Source organism: Arachis ipaensis, chromosome B6 (genome assembly GCF_059453495.1).
Source record: "Arachis ipaensis isolate K30076 ecotype BB chromosome B6, ASM5945349v1, whole genome shotgun sequence".
NCBI classification, from domain to species: Eukaryota; Viridiplantae; Streptophyta; class Magnoliopsida; order Fabales; family Fabaceae; genus Arachis; species Arachis ipaensis.
The window spans coordinates 145,454,666-145,471,532 of NC_142441.1; the positions used below are offsets into that span (position 1 = coordinate 145,454,666).

The 16,867-nt window shown below is 33.4% G+C and overlaps 2 pseudogenes; one reads left to right on the top strand and one right to left on the bottom strand.

The window, feature by feature from the left end:
* Positions 1-7,049: 7,049 nt before the first annotated feature.
* LOC148563048 (wall-associated receptor kinase 2 pseudogene) lies at positions 7,050-10,626 on the bottom strand (annotated as a pseudogene).
* Positions 10,627-11,183: 557 nt separating this feature from the next.
* On the top strand, positions 11,184-11,831 carry LOC148563049 (putative arabinosyltransferase ARAD1 pseudogene; annotated as a pseudogene).
* Positions 11,832-16,867: the final 5,036 nt, after the last annotated feature.

Consider the following 16,867-nt stretch of genomic DNA (forward strand, 5'->3'; position numbering starts at 1 on the left):
GTTATGGTTTGCACCAGGCCGGATATTGCTCATGCCGTTGGAGTTATTAGTCGGTTTCTCTCTAATCCTGGCAAAGAACACTGGCAAGCGGTGAAGTGGATTCTCAGATACGTTAATGGTACTTCTAGAGTTTGTTTATGTTTTAGGAGTGGCCAACCTGTGTTGGATGGTTACACAGATACAGATACGGCTGGGGATCTTGATTCAAGGAAGTCTACTTCTGGTTATCTGATGACTTTTGCAGCGGAAGCTATGTCGTGGAAATCTCGACTTCAGAAATGTGTTACTTTGTCTACTACAGAGGTAGAATACATTGCTGTTATTGAAGCTTCCAAGGAACTCTTGTGGATGAAGAAGTTTCTACAAGAGTTAGGCATCAATCAAGAGAAGTTTGTATTATTTTGTGACAGTTAGAGTGCTATCCATCTCAGCAAGAATTCGACGTTTCATTCCAGATCGAAGCACATAGAGGTGAGGTATCATTGGATACGTCAAGCGCTTGAGATGAAGTCATATGCACTTGAGAAGATCCATACTGATGATAACGGTTCAGATATGATGACTAAGAGTTTACCTGCAGTGAAATTTGATTCCTGCAAAGAGAAGGCGGGCTTGGTGGAGTAGTCTATCCCCACTTGAGTTGGTGAGGGGGAGATTTGTTGGTGGGTCCCCAACTAAGTGGGGCCCACACATATTAAAAACAAAACAAAAAAAATAAATGAAGAAAGCATCAAAAGCCATGGTGAAAGGGAGAGAGAGTTAGAGACTCTCACTTTTGAAAGGAAAAGGAAAAAAAAACAAAGAGCATCGCGACAAAGGGAGAAGAAGAATTTAGGGGAAAAGAGCAAGCCTTTTTTATCCGATTGAATTGGTAAACTTGCTCCATTTCTTATGAAATTTTAGTATGTTATTCCTGGTATAGAGATGAATATTAGGATATAACTTTCTAGTTGTATTGCCTTCTCTTTTACCTGATTTGAGATACCCACTTTGTGGAGGGTTTATGTTGATTCCATCAGTTTGATAATGTATTTTGTTGATTGTTGAGATACTGGTACACGAAATCATGATCGCACACTTTTCACACAACTCCGTGCAGCTGACCAGCAAGTGCACTGGGTCGTCCAAGTAATACCTTACGTGAGTAAGGGTCGATCCCACGGAGATTGTTGGCTTGAAGCAAGCTATGGTCATCTTGTAAATCTCAGTCAGGCGGATTCAATTGGTTATGGAGAATTGATAATTAAAAGATAAACAAAACATAAAATAGGATAGAGATACTTATGCAATTCATTGGTAGGAATTTCAGATAAGCGTATGGAGATGCTTTGTTCTTTCTGAACCTCTGCTTTCCAATTGCCTTCATCCAATCATTCATACTCCTTTCCATGGCAAGCTGTATGTTGAGGGATCACCGTTGTCAATGGCTACCGTCCGTCCTCTCAGTGAAAATGGTCCAAAATGTGCTGTCACCACACGACTAATCATCTGTCGATTCTCACTCATGTCGGAATAGGATCCATTGATCCTTTTGCGTCTGTCACTATGCCCAACACTCGTGAGTTTGAAGCTCGTCACAGTCATCCCATCCCAAATCCTACTCAGAATACCACAGACAAGGTTTAGACGTTCCAGATCTCAAGAATGCTGCCAATTGATTCTAGCTTATACCACGAAGACTCTAATATCTCGGACTCGGTCCCCTGTATTAGATATCCAAGAGATATGCATTCAAGCTTGTTTTCATGTAGAACGGAGGTGGTTGTCAAGCACGCGTTCATAGGTGAGAATGGTGATGAGTGTCACTTGATCATCACATTCATCATGTTCTTGGGTGCGAATGAATATCTTAGAACAAGAATAAGCTTGAATTGAATAGAAAAACAGTAGTACTTTACATTGATTCATGAGGAACAACAGAGCTCCACACCTTAATCTATGGTGTGTAGAAACTCCACCGTTGAAAATCCATAAGTGATAATGGTGTTCATTGGCTTCGGCCCCAGAGGAGGAACCAGAATAACTAAGACGAAAATACAATAGTAAAAGGTCCTATTTATAATGAACTAGTAGCCTAGGGTTTACAGAAATGAGAAAATGATGTAGAAATCCACTTCCGGACCCACTTGGTGTGTGCTTGGGCTGAGCATTGAAGCTTTCACGTGTATAGGCTTCTCTTGGAGTTAAACGCCAGTTCTGGTGCCAGTATGGACGTTTAACTCCAGCGTTTGTGCCAGTTTTGGCGTTTAACGCCAGAAAAGGGTCTCTGACCGGCGTTTTGACGCCAATTTGGGCCATCAAATCTCGGGCAAAGTATGGCCTATTATATATTTCTGGAAAGCCCAAGATGTCTACTTTCCAACGCAATTGAGAGCGCGCCAATTGGACTTCTGTATCTCGAGAAAATTCATTTCGAGTGCAGGAGGGTCAGAATCCAACAGCATCTGCAGTCCTTTTTCAGCCTCTGAATCAGATTTTTGCTCAGGTCCCTCAATTTCAGCCAGAAAATACCTGAAATCACAGAAAAACACACAAACTCATACTAAAGTCCAGAAATGTGATTTTTATTTAAAAACTAATAAAAATATAATAAAAAGTAACTAAAACATACTAGAAACTACCTAAAAACAGTGCCAAAAAGCGTATAAATTATCCGCTCATCAGATACCCTAGTGCTACTAGGAAGACTTATTGTGTACCCATTATTCTAATAGTGGAAGATTTTACTAGACTAGGTTTCGTGGAATTTTTGTCCCTCTTTTGGGAGTTTTTTCACGTTAAAATTCTGGTGTTTGATTATTTAATTTCTGCCATTATATTTGCTACTTGGAGTATCTTTGGTATTGCCTATTTAATTGCACAGGTTGTGCGAAAATTATTTTTGGTGCTTCTGCTGTTAGACAGCTTCTTGTAGGGGTGCACATGGGCCGGGTGAAGACGGGTTTAATGTAACCCAGACCCGGCCCGAAATATACACCGGGTCTATTTATTAGACCCGAACCCGACCCTAGATCCGATGAAACCAATACACTTTCGGGCCACAATTATACCGAGTGAAAACCGGGCTGTTAACATTACATTACATTGATACCTTCTTGTAAGCTAGCATGTAAAAATATCCAAATTTCCAAGATTCCAACCATTATTTGACATGGTAAAATTTATTTAGAAAAATATAACAAGAACCAACCCTTCTTCAAAATTAAAGCATAACCACAATCAATACTAATATTGTCTAATAACACTAAATATTTAAATCAATACAAATAACACAATATTATGTATTAGTCTAAAGTCTTATGCATTCTAAACATAAAATATTAACTTATAGTCTTATAATGACTACTAATATAAAATATTAAGGTTTACAATACTTAAATTCCACGTAAGAATAGCCATGATCCATCACTAATAACACAAAATATTAATTGTGTATGATGACCAGGCTATTGAGCCGAGTTCGGATGACTCGAGCTATGCCTCGGACCTAACCCGAAATAATGCCCGGGTTTATTTTTGAGACCCTTACCCAACCCTAAACCCAGTGAAATCATACAAAATTAGCCGCTAAAATATTTGAGACCGGACTGAATTTTCGAGTCGAGTCGGACCATGTGCACCCCTAGATTCTTGTTTGAACCTGTGTTGAATTTTCTCAACAGATATAACTATGAAGGTATGGAATTTTAAATTTTTATTTTTAAATATTAAAATAACTTTAATAGTTTTATTATAAATAAAAGGTATACAGAAACACGCCTAGTTGTCTAAATCTCACTCATTATAAAAATATTATATATTTGTCTAATTGTCTTTATCGTATATATTTTGATTTGTACGGAAGTCAAATCTAAAAGTTATATCTAATATTTTATATTTATACATTAACTACATTGACTTGTGTAAAGAAGACTAGCCTAAAATTTATATCTAATATTTTGCTTTTATGAAAATATTTTCATTTTAACTGATTTTTTCATGTAATATGTTAAATTTATACTTTTTATATGGGTAAAAGATTATATTCCGTAACGGATTTGGTTATTACTTTGTTTTATGTCTCTAACAAAGTAAAACTGCAGCTTTTCATGAAGTTATACGTCAAATTATTTCTTTGTAAATTTATTTCATTTATCCTCTAAAAAATCCATGGGTATATTTTTTTTTTGTTTGAAAAATCTATAAATCTATTGTAGAATTCTTTGTAGGGTACTCTTATCAAATGCTCATAGATATTTGTTAAAGTATACGTGGCTGAAAATGTCAAATTTACTGCTAATTAATTAAAATTCTTTTAATCTTTTAAAATATTTTTAAATATTATTTAAAACATAATTAAATTGAAAATATTAAGAGATTAGTACATGTTTAGTGAAAAAAGAGTTAGTTAGCATTGACTTAAATACAAGAGATAAATATAAAAGAATATTGAACACCAAATATTTCTTATTGCAATAATTAATTATACATAAAATACTAACGCTATTTTAAGAACGAGAGAACTGTAACAAATTTTTTAAAAGAATTATTTGGTTCTTTTTTTAGACTAAATAATAATGATTATACTATGTGTATATTAAAATTAATTATTAGTATAAAATATATATTAAAATATAAATATACATTAAAAATAAATTAAATTACACATATATTTATACACAAATTTATTAATAATTAATTTTAATATAAAAATAATATTTTTAAAACCATCGATATGCTAAAAAAGTATAAGTATATATTTCTCTTTAGTGAAGATGCTAAGTGAATGCTATACGAACCCGGGCTGTTGGGGATTATATAGCAATTAGCAAGTCTATGAATCAGTAATATTAGAGACCCAAATTAATTTAAGTTGGTTAAATAATTAACTCACTCGTATATTTAAATAAGTATTGAGAATTCAAATTTTTCTTTTTAAAAAATATCATAAACAAAAAAAAGTATTAGAGATATAATATCTAAAATTATTTTATATAATATAATATTTATAATTTTATACTTATAGCATTTATAATTATATATTTATTATTTCTAAAATTATATAAGTATTTTAATAATAATTAATAAATATTAAATAAGATAATTTAAAAAAATTTAAATCAATTTTTTATAAACAATTATTGCTATGAATTTGTTTAAGCTAAGAAAAGTCAAGTAAACAAGCGTGAGCGACGACTTCACATCCGACAGTGTTAATAAGTCTGAACGTGTTTTATACTTATTTATTGGAAAATTATGACATGTCCGAAAAACTCTTCTTTGTACGTACAATTATTTTCCCAAACATTTTTGACTGACTTTGCAGCAAGTGAAGGATGATTTTAACCCTTTCCGAAGTGTTTTCTTACAAATGACCAACTTAGAAAGAAGGCTAAGGATTTGGTGACCTCTCTAAGAGAGGAGCACTAATTGCCTTCTCAAAATAAATATAAAATTTATTCCATTCTTCTATTTATTTTTTATTTTAAAATTTAAACCCATCGCAAAATAATTGGGCTGTTAAAATTAAAAAACAACTCTACATTTTCTTTTCCTTTCATACATCATTTCTTAGTGCTAATATTGGATTGAGAGCCTGCCTTGGTTGACTCGGCTTGCATTGTCATTAGATCCCAACAAATCATTTTGCCCGAAACATACATAAAAAGACAATACATTTATGACTTTTTAGTACTAACTTAATACTGTTTTAGATCCTATTAGACGTGATCATTTTTTCTTGATACGGGTACATTTCATAAAATAAAAAATAAATAGAAGAATTTTAATCCATGCATTGTTACAGAATATCAATACAACTCGTGCATTATTATTACAACTCTATTCACGTTTAGCTCTAATTGTTGCAATAATCTATTCTTCATTTCTTCTCCTTACCTTACTCTTACAAATAGCCACCATATATGGAGACTCTTTTCCAGTCCTTCGTCTCCTATTTGTAGTAAAATATTTTTCGTTTTCGCTTCATTTTTGTCACGAATCTTTGTTTAATTTTTTATGGGAGACAAATATTTGCGATGGCAAACTGCAAACGGAACTGTAGCACGGTGATAGTTGTTAGTTTCTCTTCTCTTTCTCACGGTGAAAGTGTGAATATGATTTTTGAAAAAATAGAATAAAAGAAAAAGAATAAGACTGTGATTAGTGATTACATTATTGGCCAATGAGTAATAGCTCAAATGGTATAGTCTTCCCATACTCAATTAAGAGGTTGCGGGTTCGAGTCTCCTATCTTAAAAAAAAAAAATAGTGATTACATTAGTGACAGTTAAAAAATTACATATATAAATGTCACTATATTAATGAATGGAGACCCTTAAAATTTGGGTCATAAATCAAGTGTAGTTAAATGATTAATTTGGTGTAGTGATTGCATAAAAATAATCCTAAATAAATGGTCTCGCACACTGACCATTGTTTCGATGAAGAAAAAGATTCTTCTGTTAGAGTGTTTTTTTGTAATTGTTATACCTGTAATACAAAAAAATTTTAACTTTGACACTGAACTTTTTTAACACATAAAAATTTTTAAAGTTTTAGACTTGTTATTTGACTTCTTCTTTTAATTCTTTTTTTTTATTCTTAATTCTTCTTTTTGTTATATATATTTTTTTGTTTTTTCTCTTTTTGTTTTTTCTAGAGAGAAAAAAATAGAATAAAAAAGATGAATTCAGTTATTAAAGTTTTTATTTTAGAAGCACCATTTCTATTTTTTAAAAGATAGAACTCTACACAACAAATCTTAAGCATAATTCTAAAAAAGAAAAACAACCACCAACACAATCACAACCAGACAAAACAAATACCATAAAGGTTTTTCACCGTCATCTTCACCCATCAGAATATCACTTTAGTATGTGTGTGGTAAGCTAGCATTATCACCTTCCATCTGCTAAAGCAATTACCCCTTCTTGATCCCTGATGATACTATCATAATTTATATTTTGATGACTACTACTACTGCTATCACCATACTCATATCCTTTCGACGATGATGATATAGGAAGTAAGTGCTGCGTCTCTTCAAAATTTTTGTCTCCATTGTTAACCTACTGATGCTTTGACATTCTCCTTATTCCCTCCAATTCCATTGCCACTTCCTTCATGCTTGGTCTTTCTTCTCCTTTAAGTCTCAAACACTTTGCTGTAATATTAGCAACTTCCACAATCTCTTGCTTGTTTTCTTCATTCAAGATTCCATCTTGAAGAGTTTCAAACAAGCAATTCTCTTCTAGGCAAGATAGAAAGTAGATAGAAATATTTGTTTTCTCTTTCGACTTCCCCAACAAAAGAGGTTTCTTTCCTGTAAGAAGCTCAGCCAGCACAACACCAAAACTATACACATCGCTTTTCTCAGTTAATTGGCTAGTTTGCATGTACTCTGGATCCAAGTAACCAAAAGTTCCTTGCACCATTGTAGCTAGTGCAGTTTGATCCAATGGAACAAATCTAGAAGTTCCAAAGTCAGAGACTTTAGCAGTGTAGTCTTCGTCTAAGAGAATATTAGCACTTTTAACATCTCTGTGGACAATTGGAATGGAAGCAGATGAGTGAAGATATGATAAAGCTCCAGCCGCCTCTGCTGCAATTCTGAGACGATTTTTCCAGTTAAAATGATTTCTCTTCTTTTCATTATGGATGAAATCAAAGAGTGTACCATTGCTTACAAACTCATAGACTAGTAGAGGAACTTCTGTTTCTAAACAACAACCCAAAAGCTTCACCACATTTCTGTGGTTAATTTTAGAGACAACAATCACCTCATTGATGAATTGCATAACTTGGCCAGGATCAACTATTTTGGACTTCTTGATAGCAACAATTGTGTTATTCTCTAGAACTCCTTTGAAAACCGTGCCATAACCTCCCCTGCCAATGATTAACTTCTCGTCATAGTTGTTAGTGGCTTTCTTTAATTTGTCAGCAGTGAAAATTTTAACATGGGATGACTCTTCTCCTTGTTGTACTAAAATATGACCGCCGTTTTGCTCAAAAAACTTTTCCTTCAGTTTGATGAGTTTTTTCTTTTGGTGCGCTAAGTATAGCAAACAAGTCCCTACGAAAATAGCTATGAATCCTGCACTTGTACCTGCATGTAATGTGTTGGATACAATTCTTCAATTTTCTTTTACAAAATAATTTACGTATTTGAATATAAATATCTGACTAAATTTATAAACGTAAACGTGATTAAATTTCTTACCAATGACAATATGTGGAAGGAAATTTTTCTTGTGGCAACCATCTTCCTTGGTACCATTTCCAGATTGCCCCTTAGGACAGAAGCATGTGTAGAATCCATTTGTATTGTGACAATTATGGTCACTTACACATGAATGTTGTCCTGTCTTGCATTCATCAATGTCTGCACGTTCAGAGAAAATAAAATGATCAAATTAAACAAAAGCTATGAGACTTTCACAGATTCAAACTAAACATAGAGTTCAAACTTTGTTATTCAGTGAATAATTATCTAATTTCATCCCCCCCCCTTTTTTTGTAATTGAACAATATAATAGTTTAAGAGAAGTATAATACTACATGCACAATAGGAAATAGTATATTCAATGAGTTATAGGACGGGTTTTTTTAGAAGTTATGTGCTTGTTGTTTTGTGTAAGATTCTCTATTGTTATTAGTATTAATGGAAATTGTTCAAAGAATAATATTTTTCGGGTAAAAAATGAGATAATTAATAAATAATATTAATTAATTTAAATATATATAAGATAAAAACAAAAAAAGTATTAATTACCTAAATATTTTTTTAACTTGTTGTGTACATTTATTATTCAATTCATGTGTGATTAAGAACTCTTTGTACAATAAATAATTCATTATTGCATATAAAAAATTGTTTAATTTTATTTGTAAGGTCTTTTGTAACAAAAGAAAAACTACTTTTGTAATAATAATAATAATAATATTAAATTTTCAAGTAAAAGAATTGTTAAACATATCAGTTTGAATTAAATATTTTTCTACAATTATATGAGTGTGATATAGTCCAAACTCTAGCTAGATAAGTTGAATAACTTACTAAGAAAAACACATCTTATGTCTTCTTTTAAATTTTGCCTTTCCTCAGTAAATTCAAAACACTCGACCCGTAAAATAATGGGAGCATGAGTGCATTAGGGTTCACATAATTAGTCAAAAATGAAAAATCGGATCACTGTCCTATCAAATGGTCTAAAAGTAATCGTTTAGACTATTAAAGATAGGTCAAAATCAAATTTAAAATATTTTATCTATTTTTTATATCAAAAAGAAAAAAAAATTAGTTTATATACAATCTCATCTGATATAGAAGTGTGAACATAACATTAAATCAAAACAAGTCACGGAACACCAAAAATGATGATGGTATAAAAGACATTTGGGATCAAGTAAGTATTAAAAAAAAAATAGAGCTTGACGACAAAAAAAAAAGTTTTGGTTATTTTAAATATATTCAATATATAAAAATTTTAAAAACTAACATTTACTTTACTTATAAATTTTTTTTATTAGTGTACTTAAAATAATTATTAGCAAGACTTAGAAAAAATTATACATTAAGAATTAAAAATAAAATTGATGATGAACTTAAAATTAATCCGAATAATAAACAATAATTTGTTAACAATGTATAAATATTAAATTAAATAGTCTCTCTCTCTCTCTCTCATCATCAAGTCTCAAAGTATTATAGCAATCACCAAAATCATTACATAAATAGAGGAAGATAAGTACTTATTAGTTACCTATGCAGCCAAGAGGGTGGTAAGGATTTCCTTCAAAACCTTTATTGCATTGGCATATGTAACCATATCCAGTAGGGACAGAGTCATTACGAGTGGTGTTTCCCTTGCAAGCGTAACTGGTACCTCTTTTCCGAGAAGCTTCACGTGTTTCATCTCCAACACTCCAATCAAACACCACAGGGAATTCCTCAAAAGGCAGGTTTCTCAAGTGTTCCCTGTAAAATGTGTAGTTTTCTTTTTTGACAACAAAAGAATAGCTGCAGTTGTTGAATCTCCAAGTTTGGCTGAAATTGTAAAAGGAAAATGACTTGACAAAGGTCATCCTCATTTTAGGCGGAATATCCACCTGACAACACCCAATCCCAGAACAATGTCCATCCTCAACTTCCATAGAACTGCCATAACATCTTGTTATGCACCCTGTTGAATATGTTGCATTATCGTCGTCTTTGTAGGAGCTGTGAAGATAGCCATAGGTGTCGCAACCTACACTAACGAACTTGTTGTCTTCACTAGAAATGGTGAAAGAAGGAATATCTATGGAAACTCCTCTATAATAATGACCGTCACGACAAATCCTTGAGATAGGAATCGACATGTCAACTTTAGCCTGGGAAATTTTTATGTCTAAGACTTTGATATTTCCCCAGTATAAAGTTGAATTTGGGCATGTCAGCTCAAACGAACTTTGCAAGAAACAGCTTTTATGGGGGACGGATGATGAGTTCCCTATGCCAAATGGATATGGAACTCGGACACCACCACAGTCGCTTCTGCATCCTTCAAGGGTTTGATTATTTCCATCATCTGCTGCAATTGTTGCTAGAAGGACTAGTGCAACAACTATTAAGAGTAGTACTACTGTGGCCTTCAACGTCATGATGACTCACACCACTCACAAGACACAACTAAATATTAGAATTTCAAGTGTCAGTAGCCGTGAGGAGAAAATGGCTATGGCCTATGGGGGCTCTTTCTTCTTTTTATACTTCTCAACAAGGCGGGGTGATCAAATTTGTTATATAAAGTTAATTAAAAAAAAAAACATATTATATATAGCATATTAGCAAGTTTCTAAGAAAACGCCCCTCGCGTAATTTTCACACAAAAATTGACTTAGTTTTGGGTGTTTGCTATGGTACGATGATAAATTCATACGTACTGATACGTTTAAAATATAGACAAATAACAATAAGACATGTAGAATTTATTTTTCACATCAGCATTTAATTTTTTCTTTTTTAAATATATAATATATCACCACTTTTACTAAAATACCCTTTTAATTAAATAAAAATAAAAAAATTATTTATTTAATTTTATAAAAAGACTTAAACATCCCTCCTTTATTCCCAAACGCAAATTCTAGCAACCATCTTCTTCGTAATCTTCGTCACTTGTGCACTCTTCAATGCCTTCCCGAACCGCCACACCACCATGCTAGAATCTGAATCCGACGACAACTCCGCCTTTGACATGACAGTAAATTTTGCCTCTGCCAGTCAACCCTGCTCCGACGCCGCCGCCATAGCCACTGCAGATTCCTCGTCCTCCGCCATTAAGGTTTACATGTATGACCTTCCCATTCGGTTCACCTACGGTGTCATCACCACCCGATCCGCCTCCCGAGGCGGCGGCACGCCAAAGAATCTAACCTCGCTGAGCTACCCGGGACACCAGCACATGGGAGAGTGGTTTCTGTTCCTGGACATGAACCGTCCAGAGTCAGATCGGATAGGGTCACCGGTGACCCGGGTGATGGACCCGGAAGAAGCGGAGCTGGTCTACGTGCCGTTCTTCTCGTCGCTGAGCCAGATGGTGGCGACGAGCCAACAAGGCGATGGGTCGGAGGCGGCATACAGTGACGAGGAGACGCAGAAAGCGCTGGTGGAGTGGCTGGAGGGGGCAGAAGTACTGGCAGAGGAATGGAGGGAGGGACCACGTGTTCACGGCGGCAGACCCCAAGTCGTTGTTGCATGTGTGGATAAGGTGAAGAATAGTGTGCTTCTTGTGGTTGGGTTTGGGAGGTTGAGAGGTTCTCTGGTGAAGGATGTGGTGGTTTCTTATCCTCATAGGATGTGGTGAACGAGAGGGTTTTTGAACCCAGATGAAGAACAATTTTAGTTTTTTGTTTTTTAATATATTTAATACAGAAGAAGAACAATTTTAATTTTTTATTTTTTTAATATGTTTTTGTTTTGTTGTTTCAATTATTTGAAATTATAAAATTAGGATTAATTGAATTCTAAAATTTGATTAATTTAAAAGAGTATTTTTGTCTAATCAAATAAAGAAAGGATGTTTAAGTCTTTTTATAAAATTAATTAAATAAATATTTTTTATTTTTATTTAATTAAAAGGGTGTTTTAGTAAAAGTGGTGATATACTATATATTTAAAAAAGAAAAAATTAAATACTGACGTGAAAAATAAATTCCACATGTCTTATTGTTATTTGTCCATATTTTAAACGTATCGATACGTATGAATTTATCATCGTATCGTAGCAATCACCTAGTTTTGTCCTTTACTTGTGACAACTGTCCAATAAATAATTCACACTCTATACGTATATGTATGTGGAGACATTTTAATGAAGATTAACGTAGAGTTAAGGGAAAATGTTTAAATAACTAATAATTTTTTTGATTGATTGTTTACGGTATCTCCAACCCGATAGGTCAAGAACTAATTCGTCGTGGATCAAAGCTCCATTTAAGGGTTTGTCGCTGGCCAATGGAATAACTAATAATTTTGACAATGTTTCTTACCATTAATTTTCAAAGCAATAATCATCCCATGTGTATTCAAAAAGTCAATAATAAAAATTAATTATTCGTATAATGTTGGGACATAAATTCATAGTTCATTGATTTGATGATTATTTTTAAAATTCATATATCATTTTTTTCCCAAAACGATTTCATATACATCAATACGGTTGTGATGCGGACTGCTATACCGCCTATACATGTAATGATGACAACCATATAATTTGAAAGCTTTCGATCCCAAGTCAAGTCAAGTCAATAACTCCCTTCGTAACTTGTAGCATGGGCAATTGTAATATATATGGACATGTTTAATGGTGAAAGATGAAGCTTCTTTGCGAGATCAGAAATTCAGAATGACCAGGTTCTTTCAGGTATATATATGCATAGAAAAATATGTAGTACGGTGGTAGAAAATTAGAGGGGAAGTGTAGGGGTTGAATATTCATTCTTTTTGGTCGAAATTATATTCTTCGCGTTAGAAAGCTTCTCATTTTTGAAGCTATGTTTGTGAATATGACACGGGGATCTTCTCAAACTTTTTTCTCAATTATTATGATAAGATGTAATTTTTTTTATCATATATTTTATATACAAAAAATATATATATATATATATACAAAAATATTAAATAATAAAAAATTATACTTGACAAAATAAATAAATAAATAATTGAGAAGATTTATTCTTCTATAAAAAATATTTTCATGGATTTTAGATTATATTTGATTTTAAATATAGAATAAGATATAATACTGAGCATAATATACAAAGGACAACAATATAAAAATTAGCATTTTATATTTTATTTGGTGATCAATTAAATATAAGAAATAATAAATTATAAAAGTTTAATTTACTCTATTTTTTCATACAAGAAATTTAAAAAAATATATAATGATAAAAAAAATATAATTATATGATAGAAATAGTAAAACTAAAAAAATTAGAACTTTTGTTAGTGTTTCTATATCCTTATCAAAAAAATATAAAATACACTAATTTAATATTTTTTGATATAATATCTATACTCATATTTCATTTATCAAATATAATTTTATATCTTATATACTTCAAAAAAATTAGAATGGTCTTATCTATTAAATTTAAATTTAAAAAGTTAGAAAAAAAGGTGACAATAAATAAAAAAGGAAAATATTTCGTGTATGGAATAAATAAGAATTTCTCTTTCATAGCTTATAAATGTAATAGTGATACACACAGTTTTTTAGAAAATTTCTCTCATCTAATAAAAATTGTCACTTCCTTTATGTTTGGTCTTTTTTCCCCTCTAGGTCTCAAACACCTTGCTGTAATATTAATCAGTAACTTCCATAATTTTCTGCTTGTTTTTTTCATTCAAGCTAAGATTCTAACTTGAAGAGTTTCAAACAAGCACTCATCTTTCAGGTAAGATAGAAAGTAGATAGCAAGAATTACTTTCTCTTCTGACTTCACAAATGAAAAAAAAAACTTTTATTTTAATAAAAAGTTCTGTCAGCACAACACCAAAGCTATATGCATATCACTTTTTTCAGTTAGTTGACTAATCTGCATGTACTCTGAATTCAAGTAACCAATAGTTTTGATCCTTACACCATTGTAACTAATGCAACCTGATGATCCACTGGAAAAAAATCTTAAAACTCTAAAATTAGAGATTTTGGCAGTGTAATCTTCGTCTAAGAGAATGTTAGCACTTTTAAAATTGTTGTAGACAATTGAAATGGAAGCAACTAAGTGAAGATATAATAAAGTTTCTGCCACTTTTGTTGCGATTCTAAGTGAGTGAAGATATAACAAAGTGGTATCTAGAGCTCTGGTTGTTTATTTCTGTGCTGATTAAAAGGAGGAAAATACTCATGGAACGAATATGGTTAAATTGAATTTCCAAAATTATTCAATTTGGAAGACCCTCATGGAAGACATGTTGTATAGCAAGGACTTGTATGATCCTGTGGACGGGGATAAGTCCAAAGGTACCAAATCCGATGCTGAATGGAAGAAGTTGAATCGGAAGGCAGTTGCTTTGATTAGGCAATGGCTTGATCTTAGTGTGTATCCATATGTTGACACCGAAATGAATGCCGAGAAGATGTAAAAGAAATTGAAAGAGTTATATGAGAGGAAGAATGTGCAAAATAAAGCATTCTTGATTAGGAACCTTGTCAATATGAAGTATATTGAAGGTAAATCAATGCCGAAGCACTTGAGCATTTTTAGAAGACGAGATGCGATTTTTCTTGAAGACCAAACTATTGAAGACTTGGAGAAGACAGATAAGCCAATAATAACTGTTAGACGTTCTGCTGTTGATGAACCTGGTCCCTCCACTAGACCTCCTATTGATGGGGGAGATGTACAAGTTGATAATGATGATGATGATTTGCATGATGAACCTACACCTCAACCTGAGGTGCCAGATGTTGAAGTTCTACCTGAACCACCAGTTGAGCCTGAATTGAGAAGATCTACTAGAGAGCGTCATCCTTCTCAGAAATACTCTCCTCATGAGTATGTGATGAACACTGAGACTGGGGAGCCAGAGAGCTACCAAGAAGCTATGTCTGATGAGCATAAGGAAGATTGGTTGAAGGCCATACAAGAAGAAATAAATTCCTTACATGAGAATCATACGTTTGAATTGGTGATGCTACCTAAGGGTAAGAGAGCATTCAAGAATAAATGGGTATTCAAATTGAAACGGATGAAAATGTCTCACGGCCAAGGTACAAAGCTCGATTGGTTGTGAAAGGCTTTGAGCAAAAGAAAGGTGTTGATTTTGAGGAGATTTTCTCTCCAGTTGTGAAGATGTCCTCTATTCGAGTTGTGCTTGGATTGGCGGCTAGCTTGAATTTAGAGGTTGAGCAGCTTAATGTGAAGAGTGCATTCCTTCACGATGACATAGATAAAGAAATTTATATAGAGCAACCAGAGGGTTTCGAAGTTAAAGGAAAGGAGCACTTTGTATGCAAGTTGAAGAAGAGCTTATATGGGTTGAAGCAAGTACCAAGGCAGTGGTACACGAAGTTTGATTCCTTCATGGAAGGTCATGGGTATAGTAAGACTTCTTCTAATCATTGTGTGTATGTTAAGAAATTCTCTAATGGTGATTTTATAATTCTCTTGCTTTATGTTGATGACATGTTAATTGTTGGTCATGACACTAAGAAGATTGAAAGTCTTAAGAAAGACTTGAATAGATTCTTTGCTATGAAGGATTTGGGTCCTGCAAAGAAAATCCTTGGCATGAGTATCACTCGTGACAAGAAGAATGAAAAACTGTGGTCGTCGCAGCAGAAGTACATTGAGAAGGTTTTAGAGAGGTTTAGCAAGAGTAATTCCAAACTTGTTAGTACTCCACTTGCTAGTCATTTCAAGCTGAATTCGCAGCAATATCCTACAAGTAAGAAAGAGAAAGCAGAAATGAAGAAGATTCCATATGCATCTGTAGTTGGCAGTTTGATGTATGTTATGGTTTGCACCAGGCCGGATATTGCTCATGCCGTTGGAGTTATTAGTCGGTTTCTCTCTAATCCTGGCAAAGAACACTGGCAAGCGGTGAAGTGGATTCTCAGATACGTTAATGGTACTTCTAGAGTTTGTTTATGTTTTAGGAGTGGCCAACCTGTGTTGGATGGTTACACAGATACAGATACGGTTGGGGATCTTGATTCAAGGAAGTCTACTTCTGGTTATCTGATGACTTTTGCAGCGGAAGCTATGTCGTGGAAATCTCGACTTCTGAAATGTGTTACTTTGTCTACTACAGAGGTAGAATACATTGCTGTTATTGAAGCTTCTAAGGAACTCTTGTGGATGAAGAAGTTTCTACAAGAGTTAGGCATCAATCAAGAGAAGTTTGTATTATTTTGTGACAGTTAGAGTGCTATCCATCTCAGCAAGAATTCGATGTTTCATTCCAGATCGAAGCACATAGAGGTGAGGTATCATTGGATACGTCAAGCGCTTGAGATGAAGTCATATGCACTTGAGAAGATCCATACTGATGATAATGGTTCAGATATGATGACTAAGAGTTTACCTGCAGTGAAGTTTGATTCCTGCAAAGAGAGGGCGGGCTTGGTGGAGTAGTCTATCCCCACTTGAGTTGGTGAGGGGGAGATTTGTTGGTGGGTCCCCAACTAAGTGGGACCCACACATATTAAAAACAAAAAAAAAATAAATGAAGAAAGCATCAAAAGCCATGGTGAAAGGGAGAGAGAGTTAGAGACTCTCACTTTTGAAAGGAAAAGGAAAAAAAAAACAAAGAGCATCGGCGACGAAGGGAGAAGAAGAATTTAGGGGAAAAGAGCAAGCCTTTTTTATCCGATTGAATTGGTAAACTTGC